This window comes from Chelon labrosus (assembly GCF_963514085.1).
Source record: "Chelon labrosus genome assembly, chromosome: 8".
Taxonomy (NCBI): Eukaryota; Metazoa; Chordata; class Actinopteri; order Mugiliformes; family Mugilidae; genus Chelon; species Chelon labrosus.
The window spans coordinates 14334910-14350953 of NC_140358.1; positions in this window are offsets into that span (position 1 = coordinate 14334910).

Genomic DNA, 16044 nt, shown 5'->3' on the forward strand with positions numbered 1-16044 from the left:
TGTGCCCATTGTCTAATATTTAAAAGTGTCTGGCGATCATAACTCAGCAGAGAGTTGACATTTAAACAAACAAGTGATAAAAACAACATAAATATAGCCAAATTTCATAGAGACAGACAGCGGGCCGTACACACTGGCGCCATCTTTCAAAAGATAGTTTGACATTTATGACAATGCACTTATCTGCTGCTGCCCAGAGTTGATTGAACATGTTGATACCACTTAGTTAAATATGAAGCAAATAATTTAACACAAACTGGAAACAGAGGAAAACAGTTAACTTGGTAGTAAAAAAAAAAAAATAATGAATGAATATTTTTGTCTGAATCTATTCAATAAAGCAAATAAGTGTATTTCCCAAAATGTAAAACTTGTTCTTCAATAATTAATGAGTATACAATGCTTGTGTCTGTCCTTCCTGCTTCTCTGTAGAGGAAGAAAATGACCAGGAATTAACCTACGCTGATGTCAGAGTCGTGCAGCAGCAGGGGAGGCAGACTAAGCAAAGGCCGAATGTGGAGATGGAGTACGGTCAAGTCAAGATTTCAGCACGACACCAGCAGACTGAACCAAAAGAAGACGATTGTGTATATGCCAAGGTCCGTGAAGACAGGTAAATTAAAGTTTTGCGTGGAAAAAAAGAAAGATGGAAGTGCTGAAGGCTCTGCTGTCCCAATATACATGTTACTGTATTAAGAAAACAAAATGAAAGAACTGCACAATGACAGTCACTCAGGGAGGAAGATGTATGTGTTGTGGGTTTCTTTCTTCAGCTGAGTCATGGTCAGTTCCTTTGTTGTCTCTGCACATACAACGTTTGCATGCATGCTTCATCTGAGGCTGACCAGTAACAGGAGACATTTCAGACTGTTCAGTGTTTTGCTCCTGTTTTCATTTTGCATAGATCCTGTTTGTAGCTTAGCAGCTGAGGGTTTTCTGCATTTTTATCACTGGAAACTCTGAATAAAGGTTAATCTCACATATACTGTAAATATAAAAGGAACAATCAAGATTCATTAAAGCAATTGTCAACAGTTTGTTTGATTCCTCTCACTGCCAGAAGAGGGAGACAAAAGATCTTCACTGTAGCTTCATGGAAGTAAGAGCTTCACACAAAGTACTGTATGATCATCATTAACTGTCTATAGGATGATCACTGATACTCACATTTACTGATAACACATGGTACATTAGACAACATTTTTTTTATCAATAAATAAATCTGACACTGACACTGACATAAATAAATATAGCTCAGTTTTGTAGTAGGCTATACTGTTACAGAGGAGACCAGGACCTTTCTGTGCAGAGTTTGCATGTTCTCCTCTGCCTGCGTTGGTTCTCTCTGGGTACTCTGGCCTCCCACCGTCCAAAGACATGCTTGTTAGGTTAATTGGTGATTCTAAAATTGGCCATAGGTGCATGAATGGTTGTCTGTCTCTCTGTGTTAGCCCCTTGATAGACTGTCCAGGGTGTAGACTGCCTCTCATCCATCTCCAGGCTGCGACGCTCCAGAGGACAAGCGGTTACAGAAAATAAATGAATGAATATTTAATTCAGAGAACTAAGTGACTAAACAGAGGAGTTTGTGTTCCTGAAAGAGAGGTCATTAATGACCAACATACACCAGTCAGCCACAACATTATGACCACTGACAGGAGACGTAAATAACATTGACCATCTTGTGACGATACAATGTTCTGCTGGGAAACTTTTAGACCTGGCAGGAGCTTTGTGTTTTATGTATTTAAAGGTTGTCAGTAAATCATCAGTGTGAGGCGTCATCAGTTTGTTTGAGTAATCATCTCTTAACCCTCTGACATTTTGAACACAGACTGTAACTTTAATGTCTGCTGAGAGCTGAACAAAAACTCATCATCAAGTGTGAGGTTTCCCTCTGCTGGTTGACAGAGAAGTTACTCTGGCTTTTTTACAATGCCATGTTAAACTCCTTTTTAGAAACCTGCAAAATATTTCTTGGACCGTCGTGATCAGTAGATAGTAAATGTAACAGCAACACATAGTAAACATACATACAACATTATCTAACAATGAGAGAGAGGAAGTTTACATGAGAATTTAGATTGATCCTCAGACAGGAACAGAGAAAAAGAAACACATCAGGTTTAGACCTCTGTGTAACAACAGAGTGCATTTCTGGAGAGGAAATGAAATAGTCCTTTTAGGTAATTCATCTATTTTCCTAACAGAACAACAACACTTCAAACCAACAATTATGCAAAGAAAATACGTCAAAAAGCTTTTGTTATAACACTGGGTTTGACAGCTTGATGTAGTGGAGAACTGAAAATATCACATTATAAAAACAGTTGGCCACTCTGAAGATGATCAGTAATTCAGCCACAGGTGTTAAACCGGCTAATCACCAGTACAAATAAACATGAACACATGGCATTCCCACATCCTAGTTTGATTAATGAAAATGGTTTTGTTCAGTCAATCCATTAGTCAGGGAGGGATGACATGTTGTCAGTATAACAAATGAATACACTAAATTCCCTTTAAGTTGGTTTGATCAAAGAGATAAAGTGTTGAGAATCTGAGGTTTAACAGTGCTCAGATACTATTTAGCACACACAGCTGTTCCTGTGGGTTCCTCTTATAAGGTCTTGGTGTCACTATAAGAGTCAGGGGATGATTTATGCTATGTTTTGTCGCTAAGATTTAAATGAACTGAGTTGAATCAGGCCAGTATTACAAGTATAGTCTGATGCTGACTGACCATTAATGACTTCTGAAGCAGTATAATTCTGTATCACTGTATTTAGAGGTTGACACGATGTAAGAAATGTTGCTGTCAGTGTATTATTACTGTAGAGTTTTGAAAGCTCTCAGCATTTATTAATTCTTTTAACTTTTTAAATGAATTTCAGAGTATTAACTGTCTGTTTCTATTCTACATATACAGTATTGCATAAGTTTGTACCTTTCAGATCAATGATACGAATAAGTTCACAATCAGACTTTTTTTTTTCAGTTCATTTTCAAGATTTTATCTGTTTAGTCTTCAGTGTTGCAGCTTCAAAGCTTAGCTGAACTTTTTCCATTCTGTACAGCATCATTTATACATGAATTCATACACACAATATTCTGTAATCTTGAATTATTTAGATTTTAAATGTGTGAAACTCTTCACTGTCTACAAAATACAGAGTACTCAGTGTGTGTCAATACTTCTTCTGTGTAACATTAACTTGTCAGAGGCAGACTTTAAGAAGCTGATCATTATGAATGAGTATAACCTGGACATATGATTGTAATTCTTTACTTTGTTAGTACTGTAACATGGGTTGTTAATGTAGAAACACCAGCTGTCTGTCTAAATTCCTCTTTCAGTACGTAGAGTATAGAGGGATGTTTCCCTCTCTTCCACTCAGTGCATCACACAGAAAAGTCCACTTGTTGTACGCTAGGCTAAAAGAGGAAATAAGTTGTAAACTGGTAATTAGATAAAGTTTGAAAGCTGCTGACTGACTCAACAGAGTCTGAACAGAGAGGAGACATGGAAGCTGTGGTTGGACTGTTGCTGATGATACTTGGAGTCTCTCACGGTGAGATTTTCTGCTTTTTCATGAGGCACTTTATCAATACTGGAGTGTAAACGTATACCGGTAACATGTTTTGCAGCAATAGGATCAAGTGTATTCAATAATAAAGTTTGACTGGATTCTCAGTGACGTGTAAAGCAGCTCAAATATTCAATACTCAAACACCAGTTGTAGGTTCTGTTTTCTTTTCTTTCTGTCATTTGTTTTTGTAAATTGAGTTTAGAAACAGTTGGAAACAATTTCAGTGTTTGGAATAACGCCGTTTAAAGTAACGGCGTTAGGTAACGCCGTCATTTTTTCAGTAACGGGGTAATCTAACTAATTACTTTTCTCGTCGTTACAACGCCGTTAACGTTACTGGACGTTAAATGCGGTGCGTTACTATACATCGATTGAATAAACTGTGTAATCCGAACGCACCCCTGGCTCACCGCTAGTGAGGAGGTGGGTTAATGGGAATAGGCGCAACGTCATCATGCCCAAAAAAGCCACTTCCGTGTCCATTCGCTAATATTCTAACGGTTACGGTGCTCTGTCAAACTGGACTACAACGGCATTAAAATGGTGCAGATCTCTTATTACCGATTTCCCCTCGACGAAAAAGAGAAGAAGAGATGGCTGAAGTTACGGTAAGTTGGATCTCAAATGATGAACATTAATAATAATAACAAAAATAATAATAATAACCGGCTCGCGATTACTAGCGAGCTAACGTTGCTAGCTTACTGTTATTTTGATTAGACTATACCCAATTATTTCACATTTAAACACAATATCTAAATAAATAATAATACATTTAAATACCACCAGCCATCTCATCTTCAGCAGAATTTACATGCACAAAACTATCCTGTTTTATTCTTATCTAATGTATGTTGGGAAAGTTACTAGCGAGCTAACGTAGTTACTAGTAGTATCTAGCTAGTAACGTTAGCTCGCTAGTAATCGCTAGCCGGTTATTATTATTATTTTTATTATTAATGTTCATCATTTGAGATCCAACTTACCGTATCAACTTCTTCTCTTTTTCGTCGAGGGGAAATCGGTAATAAGAGATCGTTTTGTTCACGTCGTTTCTGTTATAGCAACACGGGACACAGCACTGCACCATTTTAATGCCGTTTATTTTAACTATTTCGTGTATTGAATTGTGTTTTATTTTAAACAATTTGTACGGTGACCTTGAGTGTCGTGAAAGTCGCCTATAAATAAAATGTATCATTATTATTATTATTTTTTAGTCCAGTTTGACAGAGCACCGTAACCGTTAGAATATTAGCGAATGGACACGGAAGTGGCTTTTTTGGACATGATGACGTCACACTAGCCATTCCCATAACGAGGTAAGCGATTATGATTGGCTAAGGCAGAGTCATGTTTCATGGTAGCCAATCAGAGCCAGTGGTTTTACACACATGACAGCACACGCGCCACACACACACACAACAGCTCAACAGAGATTCGATGAAGCAGCAGAGATGGCGAGTCAGGAGCAATCCGATTAAAAGTTGGCATTTTCAAGGTGGAGATATAAGCACTACTTCAATAAATAAAAAAATTCATTGTGGTCAAAGGGAGGAACGTGCATTTAATGTGTACATTATGTCCAGGAGCAAAGACTTTCTCGACATCCGCTGTAAGCAACTCTAATTTAATGAAGCATCTCACAACGACACACGCATCTACAAAGCTAGTGGCCAAAAACACCGATACCTCCACCACAGACGATAGCTCGCCGTCTAAACCCTACCGAAATATAAATATTATAAAAATAAATTTAATATAAATATAATTATAAAATATATATATAAATATCAAAAGTTATGTACAAACACCTGTCTGTTCTACTCATTTCAACTGACTTGTGAAAACTGCTCAAAAAAATCCAAATTCTTTGACATATAGCAACTTTTTTTTTTAACAGTAACGCAAATAGTTACTTTCCCTGGTAATGAGTTACTTTTATTATAGAGTAATTCAGTTACTAACTCAGTTACTTTTTGGAACAAGTAGTGAGTAACTATAACTAATTACTTTTTTAAAGTCCCAACACTGGTCATAAATGATCTTTCTTTGTTCACAGGCTTCATATTCATTAACTGCACTTCCAATGGGACACACATATCAGAGTGGGTGTTTAAAGCCAATAACACACTGTGTATTAAACCAACTACTGCCCCTACCACTGACCCAGACACTATAGGTAAGGAGACTGTCATAGTGTCAAATAAACCCTCCAATCAAACTTTGACCAGTGATGAACCATGGTACATTAGTAAGTGAAAACTTACTCTGCCGCAGTGGATTCATTGACAGATTTTTCTCTTTCTGTCTTTGTCTGTCTTCCTAAAAAGACGTGTAGTGTTCTCTGACTTAAAGTCCATCTTTCTTGTGTCTTTTATCTTTCAAACAGGCTACTTGCCACTAATAGCTGGTGTACTCTCAGCCCTGGTCATTTTCTTGGTTGTGGGCTTAGCAGTCATCTGGGCTCAGAAGAAAAAGCAAAGAAACAACAAACCTAAAGGTACAAAACTAAACTTCACTGGATTCACAGTTCTACCATTTGTTGTAATTATACTTTAAAAAGATAATTTGATATTTATGACAATACACTTATCTGCTGCTGCCCAGAGTTGATTGAACATGTTGATACCACTTCGTTAAATATGAAGCAAATCATTTAACACAAACTGGAAACAGAGGAAAACAGTTAACTTGGCTGTTGCTACTGCAGAAGTACATGAATATTTTTGTCTGAGTCTATTCAATAAAGCAAATAAATGTATTTCCCAAAATGTAAAACTTGTTTTTCAGTAATTAATGAGTATACAATGCTTGTGTCTGTCCTTCCTGCTTCTCTGCAGAGGAAGAAAATGACCAGGAATTAACCTACGTTAATGCCAGAGTCGTGCAGCAGCAGGGGAGGCAGGCTGCTGAGCAAAGGCCGAATGTGGAGGTGGAGTACATTCAAGTCAAGTTTTCAGCACGACCCCGGCAGACTGAACCGAAAGAAGATGATTGTGTGTATGTCAATGTCCGTGAAGACAGATGATTTAAAGTTTTGCTTGGAAAAAAAGAAGAAGATGGAAATGCTGAAGGCTCTGCTGTCCCAATATACATTTTACTGTATTAAGAAAACAAAATGAAAGAACTGCACAATGACAGTCACTCAGGGAGGAAGATGTATGTGTTGTGGGTTTCCTTCTTCAGCTGAGTCATGGTCAGTTCCAGGGACGTGCACAGGGGGGTTGCTCAGGTTGCTCGGGCAACTGCCCATATGTCCTTCTCGACTCACGTTGCCCTTCTGAAGGGGAAAAAAAATATATTGTACAATGGATGCAGAATTTCACGTAGGCCTAGATAAAAAAAAAATAATCGCAAAGCCTCATTCACTTCCATTCGGGCACCGAAAGTGAAAGTCAGTAGGGGCAAACTCTGTTTACGTGGCTGCAGCGCTGCATGCGACCGGCAGCGGCCCTAGTAGGAGCACGTCGAGGTTGTCGCATAGACAGTAAAAGATAGGGTTGTCGGGTGAGACGACTCAACGTTGTCGGAGAAGGTGAGTTTGTGATGTATAACAAACGAACGATCATCATCATCAAGTTTTATTAAATGAATTAAAATCTTCATAAATCCAGGCTGAGTTTGCCACGTTTAGCAGACAGATAGCTTGCAGACAAGCAGCCCGTTATCACATAGCCTAGGCTATTTTTTAGGCCTTAGGCAAACTAAGTTACATGTCTGCTGATAGTTAGTTTCTCACATTTCGTTTTAGCAAGAAGAATGAATGATGGAAGTAATGCATCACATTAATTATTTTATTCAAAATGGTTAAATGCCTAAATCCTATCACTATTTTTGGTATTGTTTGAAGCCAAGATGCCCACCGAAAAAAGGCGGATTCAGGAGAGGGAGAGACAATTAAGGCAGGCAGCAAAGGGCAGCACATCACTGCAGGGTTGGCCGAGAAAAAGCCAACCAGCAGGTGAGATAGAGACTGTGATAAAGATGACATGAAACTGTGTAGGCGAATTGATTAATTAATCAGACTCATATTTTAGCCTACTAATGGCAATGTTTCATAATTACATTACATTTAAGATGAGGAGCAGTCACAACTATGTGAGGAAAATGTGGACCACCAGGAGGACGAGGCACATAGGGCAGGTACGCCTAAGTGATGATCACCAAATATGAGATGAGAGGACCATGCTAGAAAGTACAGCGTTAAAAAGCTGCATGCTAAATAATTGTAATCTAAAAAAACATAGGCTATTTTAGAAGTAATTTCAAAGATCTTGCCTGAGCAGAACAGAAATACCACTAGTGGGCATTAAAATAATAATGATAATGGCAATAACAATAATATGTAATTGGACAGATGATGACCCCAGTGCATCAGCTGCATTCAGAGAGCCAGAGCCAGAGCCAATCCCAGATGACATCTGGACAGAGTGGCAAAATAGGCTTTGTGTATATATATTTTGATAAAGACCCTGTTATTCTCAGTCCTTCATATAGCCCGTGAGTTTTTTTTTTTTTTTTGTTGTTTGTTTTTTTTTTTGGGGGGCGGGGGTGCCCTTTTTTCAGGTCAGAGCAACTGCCCCTCAAAATTCCTGTGCACTCTCCCATACAACGTTTGCATGCATGCTTCATCTGAGGCTGACCAGTAACAGGAGACATTTCAGACTGTTCAGTGTTTTGCTCCTGTTTTCATTCTGCATAGATCCTGTTTGTAGCTTAGCAGCTTAGCAGCTGAGAGTTTTCTGCATTTTTATCACTGGAAACTCTGAATAAAGGTTAATCTCACATATACTGTAAATATAAAAAGAACAATCAAGATTCATTTAAGCATTTGTCAACAGTTTGTTTGATTCCTCTCACTGCCAGAAGAGGGAGACAAAAGATCTTCACTGTAGCTTCAAGGAAGTAAGAGCTTCACACAAAGTACTGTATGATCATCATTAACTGTCTATAGGATGATCATTGATACTCACATTTACTGATACCACATGATAGCCTACACAGCATTTTTTTTTTATCAATAAATAAAACTGACATTGACATCAATAAACAGTTTTGTAGTAGGCTATAGTGTAACAGAGGAGTTCATAAAATACATTAACTCTACCCGTTTTTCTTGTGTAAACAAGCGTGTAAGGTACAACCGAATCGAAATTATTAATTTAAGGGATGGTTCAGTCACGAGCACAACAATAACAACGAACAACTACAACAACAGCGGAACAATAGTGGCGCTTGGACTCAGAGCCTTGCTGGGCAGCCTGCAGCTCCTGAGGACACCGGACTGACGTAGAACATAGACATATAGATAGACGCGACATTGAGCGCTGCCGTCTACTAGAGCAGCGTGCCTACAGGGTGGCCATCTTGGAACAGGGCCACTCGCTCCTACAGTGCATTACATCCAGTGTTGGGGAAGTTACTTTCAAAAAGTAGTGTTTGCTCGTTACTCGTTACTTCTTGAAAAAGTAACCCGTAACTTTACTTAGTTACCCCCTGCAGAAAGTAACTTTTTACGTTACTCGTTACTTTTACGTTACTTTTATGTTGCTTGACTTTGGGCATAACCCAATATCTGTTCCTAAGTGTAGGCCTACATAAAGTTCTACTATGGAGGACATAACCATAGGACATAACAGGTATTTCTTTTGTGCTCTTTATTAAAATATAGTATCAACAGGCTCCTTAGGAACAACATGATAAACTCAAAATGGGTCATATGTCTCAAAATAAAACATGCCTCATCTAAATCCAACAGAAAAAAAGAATAACTTATAACGAATAAGAATAACTTAAAAATGCCATGATTTCGATGGCTGTAAATAAAATAAAATGCCTCTGTCACACGCCCGCCGACAGACAGGGGGGGACAAACGGGTCTGCTGTCCCGGGCCCGGGGGGGGGGGGCAGAACTGGGCCCTCATTAAATTATGGAATAATTAAAATAAATAAATGAATTAAAATAGGCCTGTTTGTGGAAAAAAATGTATAATATTTGATTTACATAAAAGCTTTTTATTTGTTTTCTTCCTAATTGTCCTTGAAATAGTGGTCAAGAACCCCCCCACCCCCAACACAAAAATAGTGTGTTATCTTATAACATGTTATCTTTGACAGAAACAGGATGAGAGGAGAGAGATCCAGCTGCAGTCAGGTGACAGAGAGAGTGATGCGGGAGGGGCCCGCTGTCCCTGGACAGAGTCAGGCTACCAGTGAGAGAGAAGAGCGCGATAGAGAGAGTCACAGTGATGCGTGCGTGCGGGGGGGCAGCAGCGTCGCTGTCAAATCGGTCCCTGGGAAAAGTAACATTGCCCCGATTTGAAAAAGGAACTACGTTACGTCATACCTGTCAAGTATCCCGTTTTGGCCGGGAAAGTCCCGTATTTTACCCTTCTTTCCCGCCGTCCTCCCGTAGCCTATTAGTATTTTCCCGTAAATCTCCCGTATTTTAACCTGCGTTATTAAAAAATAATAATATCCCGGGCCCGGGCGGAGTAAAAAAAACAAAAACCATTCCCAATCTGAGCTCTGTCAGTAGCCTCGCGATAACTGCCACCTGCAGTAGCCTACTACAGGTACTGTAGGTGGCAGTTGTCGCGAGGTTAGTGTGTGACGTCAGATGATGAGTGACAACGCGAGAAAAAGTGCGGGTAGATCGCGTGCCATTGATTTTTTTTTTCTTTTTAGATGTTAGTCTAAAACATTTATCTGCTGCAACTCCAAAACAAACAGCAAGACAAACGTTCATCTTTATTTTTACTTTATATTTCCAACATACCCTCAGTTCAGCGGCACACATCCGCAGCCACGCACAACTTCAACAACTCAAAACTACCGTCTTTCTTAAAGAGACAGCGCGATTTTTCTAAAATTTTTCTTGATAAAAATAAAAACAAAGATGGATTGAGCTTTTAACACTGTGATAACTATATATATATAGCCAAAAAATGTGGGCACCCCTGATGTAAGGGATACTGGAGCTTGGTTGGCATGGTGGGACTGCTTGCAGCGGGCGCCGGAAAATTTCCCTTATTTTCAAATCCAAAACTTGACAGGTATGCGTTACGTTACCAAATTTTCAGTAGTAGCGCGTTACCCTACTTTTTACCCGAAAAAGTAGTTACGTTACAGCGTTACACACAACACAGATTACATCTATGGAGGAATGGTGTTTCTACTAGAGATGCACCGATTACAATTTTCCCGGCCGATTCCGATTTCCGATTTTTCATTGAGTTTGACCTGCCGATACCGATTTTAGCCGATTCCGATTTCATTTTTTCTAACCACTTTACAACACACACAAAGATTTATTTTCTCTTCTTTAATAGAATATTAATATTATCTTTTCTTTAATAGAACATTTTTTGAACAGATAATCGCTATCACTATAAAAATAGAACTATATAAATTACTCCTGGTGTGGGGAAAAAAAAATTAAAATAGCCCTATTTGTGGAAAAAAATATGTAATATTTTTGTTACATAAAAAGCTTTTTATTTGTTTTCTTCCTAATTGTCTTTGAAATAGTGGTCAAGAACCCCCCCCCCCCCCCCCCCCCCCCCCAACACAAAAATGGTTTGGCCACTGATCAAAATTTGATGTTGCCGTTTGATTTGAAGTTCAGTACGCTCAAAATGTCCGGTCAGCAGAAGTCCGGTGCTCAGAAAAGGAAAGAAAAGAGAAGAAGAGAAGAAAATAGAGGCCTTAAAGATTTTCTTAACAAATATTTAAAAAAAGGTGGTGACGGTGAAGCTGGGACTAGTAAAGTGAACGTAGGTTAGAAACAGCGCAGCCAACGTTTACCAGCCTTGTAACGTAACCTAACAGGCTAGCTCTAATGTTAACGTCCATTAGCTTGTATAAAAGCCCGACACAACACGTTATATGACAGAAACAGTTGAGTTTGGTAGCTCCGTCAGAGAGGTGAGAGATCCGGCTGCAGTCAGGTGACGGAGAGTGATGCGGGAGGGGCCCGCTGTCTCGGAGCGGAGGGACAGAGTCAGGCTACCGGTGAGAGAAGAGAGAGAAGGGCCCAGGCAAGACTGTCAGCTGGCCTGAGTGTGATGCTGATGTTGCGCGATGTAAATCATGCGGCGCCCGAGTGCATTTGACCGGCAAAAAAATCGGCATATGTCAGACTGACCGGCCGGTCTCCGGTCATGGCCGATCACGTGAAAATCGGCCGATTCCGGTCACCAGCCGATAAATCGGTGCATCTCTAGTTTCTACACAATAAAAGTGATCATAAATCGCTCAGTTGAAGTCCGGCATCTTTTCTTTACAATCCTCTGTCAGAAGCTAGTCTGCTGATAACATTAAGTAAAAATTGTATTTGGGTAGTAAAACCATATTTTTATCATAGCTACATGTGTGACGTTTTTAACAGTTCAATACGTTTTGAAATCGGTCCAAAATTCAGCGAATAATTCTACTTTGAGATTGAGGAGTACCTCTTTCCTTCGTGTGTTCATGCACCGCTTAGGGTGACCAGATCCCAATTCACCAGATGTGGGACAAAGGCTACGTTTGTGTGGGACAATGTGGGACAATGTGGGACAATGTGAGATACCAGTGCATCAAGGTACCCTAAAAGAACTAAAAGAAAAAATAAACATTTCTATTCTGCCCCTTTGCTTATAACATATGCTTTGCCATCTGATTGATTCAGTAGCACATAACAGCCTGCAAATAAAAACTTAAATATATTCATTCATTCATCTTCTATACCTGTAGTCCTGTTAACGGTCACGGGGGTGTGCTGGAGCCTATTCCAGCTGTCATCGGGCGAGAGGCAGGGGTACACCCTGGACAGGTCGCCAGTCTATCGCAGGGCTAACACAGACAACCATTCACACTCATACGCACACCTACGTCTAATTTAGAATCACCAATTAACCTAATGAGCATGTCTTTGGATGGTGGGAGGAAGCTGGAGTACCCGGAGAGAACCCACGCAGACACAGGGAGAACATGCAAACTCCACACAGAAAGGCCAGCCGGCCCATGGATTCGAACCCGGGACCTTCTCGCTGTGAGGCATCAGTGATAACCACCTTTCCACTGTGCCGCCAAATATATTTTATATATATATATATATATATATATATATATATATATATATATATATATAAACTTATTTAAATGCAACTTTCCCAAGTTCCCAAGTTGAGCAGCACGTTTTGTCTCGCATTGTCTGTGTCACGTCGTATTCACCTCCGTGTGAAACGGAAAAATGACTCAAGCAAGCTTCACAGCAAACTTTACCAGACTCGCCTTGCACTGGTTTCACCCAGGGATAGATCGTTTCCTAGTCTTTATCATAGCTGCATTTCCTCTTCTTAGCCGGCTTGTGCTTCCCTCCATGTCTCTCGCTGCATGCCGTTCTGATCTGATTTGCATTGTTTGTTGTTGGTGGGCGTGCCCTTAACCTGCGTCCGCGTCCCAGTTTGATTGACATGATCAAACAGCCCGCCCCGACCCCTGATGACAGCCCTCACTGCTATTTGATAAATGCCAGATTATAAAACACGCATTTCAAAACTGGAGTCTGACTGTCAATAATGCGGGACAACGTCTCAATTTGCGGGACGTGTGAAAAGTAATGAAAATGCGTGACTGTCCCGCACAAAGCGGGACATCTGGTCACCCTAGCACCGCTCTCTCTGCGAGCCCTGTACCAAGATGGCGGCGCTTTAGGCACGTCCCTCCACAGTCAATGTCGCGTCTATCTATATTAAGGTGACCAGATTTCTGAAATGAAATCTGGGGACATTTCAAACTCAGGCATAAAAAAAGAATTATACGTTATCGGGATGAAATGTAGAAACTGGGACAGTTACCGTTTCATTTATTATTATTATTATTATTATTACATATTATTCATATTTAAACAATAATAAAGTGTAACAGCAGGAGTGTGGCTCTCAACATTGTTGTTAGCTTTTCCTAAAAGTAATAAAAGGAATAAAGTAATAGTTGTAGTAGTAGTAATAAAGAGTAATAAAACGGGCTGAACTACTTGGAACTGATCGCGACCGGCGACCGTAATAACAGTTGTTCTCGTATGCGCGCACCATGCTTACTCGTGCTTCCTACCTGGCTACCGTAATAACTGCTGTTCTAGTCTACATGCAATTTATTTATTTATTTTTTCATTCATAAAAAGCTAAATCGGGGACATTTTCGGGGACATCTTTAGCCAGGGACAGGTCATCCAAAACGGGGACTGTCCCCGGAAATCGGGGACGTCTGGTCACCCTAATCTATATATGTCTATGGCGTAGAAGATCACGCTGGACAGATGGCAAGAGGAAGCGGTGTGCGCGGAAGCAGAAGAGGGGCAAACGGGGCGGACTCCTAGCTAGGCTAAAGGCTAACACTGGGAGACCACTGATCCCATCCCTGTTCCTGTCCATTGTCCGCTCCCTGGACAACAAGATGGACCTACTTCGACTGAGGCTGGGGGTTTCCCGAGAGATGAGGAACTGTGCGGTGCTTTGTCTGACGGAAACCTGGCAGAACGACAACATGCCGGACCAAGCCTTCCAGATCGACGGCTGGCTTCTCTTCCATGCAGACTGCAAGCAGCTGTCGGGGAAAGCCTGCGGGGGCGGATTATGCGTCTATGTGAATAAAGGTTGGTGCACGAACTGTACTGTAATGAACAGCCACTGCTCCGAGGCGATAGACATATGACTGTGAAATGCCAGCCACACTATCTGCCTCGTGAGTTTACGGCGGTGTTTATTATGACTGTTTACATCTTGCCAGGTGCTAATGCTAACGATGCGCTAAAGGAGCTCCACAACAACATCAGCTCGCTCCAGAACAAGCACCCAGAGGCTTTTTACGTGATTGCGGGGGATTTCAACCACGTAAACCTGACAGACACACTGCCTAAGTTCCATCAGCATGTCACCTTACCGACACGGGGAAATAACACGCTGGACCGTGTTTACACCAACAAAAAAGATGCATACAGAGCCGAACACATCTCCATCATGCTGGTCCCTGCCTACCGTGCCCTGCTCAGGCGCCACACACCAATACAGAGGACCATCACCGTGTGGCCCAGTGATGAGGAACTGAAAAGATGGATGACATCTGCACCTGTCCTAGGCTATCCCCTTGACAACAGTGAACTGTTCCTTGACACTGATGCTAGTGACTGGGGGATCGGAGCAGTCCTCTCCCAAGTACAAGGGGGGGAGAAGAGGGTCCTAGCCTACGGGAGCAGGCGGCTGTCAGCCACAGAGCAAAACTATTGCACCACCAGACGTGAGCGCTGGTTGACCAGGTTAAGGGAGCCAGAGGGAAACTGGTGGAGTACGACTTCCAGGTGCTCCATCGCCCAGTTAAACAGCATCTAAATGCAGACACACTCCCGAGGAGGCATTGCCATTCATCATGTCCCTGTACAGTTCCAGAGCCTAGTCTCAGTGACCTTTGTCAGCATAAGATGATGCAGTGCAACCTGCCTGACAATGCAACTAAAATGAATCATACACAGCACACTCCAGTGGGAGTGGATGGGCCGATTGTCCTGGCGGGGGCTGCCTGACCCTCAAGCTAGAGTCACCGCCAGTGGGGGTAGTGAGCTCTTCCTGTGACAGTGGCTGCAAACGTGCTCTGTCCCATCACGTCTGCTGAGTAAGTGAACAGCCCAACACCAACCTTTTCTGTGGGTGGACCCAAGAATAGCTGCTTGACACACAAATGACTGATACTTGACATTGCACCAGTAAGGAAATGGACACTTGCACACTGCAGCCCTGCCACCAAAGCCTACTGGGCACAGGGGGAAAGATGGAGCTCTGGTAAGGAAGTTTTACTGCTCGGAAGGGAAAGAGTTCTGTCCCCAGATTCTGTTGCCCTGTGTGTACCGCAATTCTGTAATGGAGCAGATGCATGACAGTCCAGTGGGTGGACATTTTGGGGTGGAAAATACCTTTGCACGACTTCAAACCAGATGCTATTGGTACAACATGAAAGATGATGTCACTCTGTGGTGCCACACCTGCACTAGCTGCGCTGCCAAGGCCCAGCCTAAGAAAACACCTCAAGCTGCCATGGGCACTGTGCGAGTTGGTGCCCCTGTGGAGAGGATTGCGGTCGACCTAATGGGACCATTAAATGAGACAGAAAGGTACAACCGTTACATACTAGTAGTACAAGACTATTTTAGCAAGTGGGTGAAGGCTTATCCAGTACCAGACGAGCAACGATCGACAGTGGCTGAAAAGCTTGCCTCTGAGTGGGTGTGCAGGTATGGAGCTCCACACAGCCTACACAGTAACCAAAGCACCAACTTTGAATCAGCAATGTTCCAAGGAATGTGTGAAATGCTATGAATTGAAAAGACACAAACCATTTCACCCTCAGTCTGATGGACAAGTGGAGCGTTTTAATGCCACCCTGAAGAAAATCTTGGCTTCTACTGCTGAGCGCT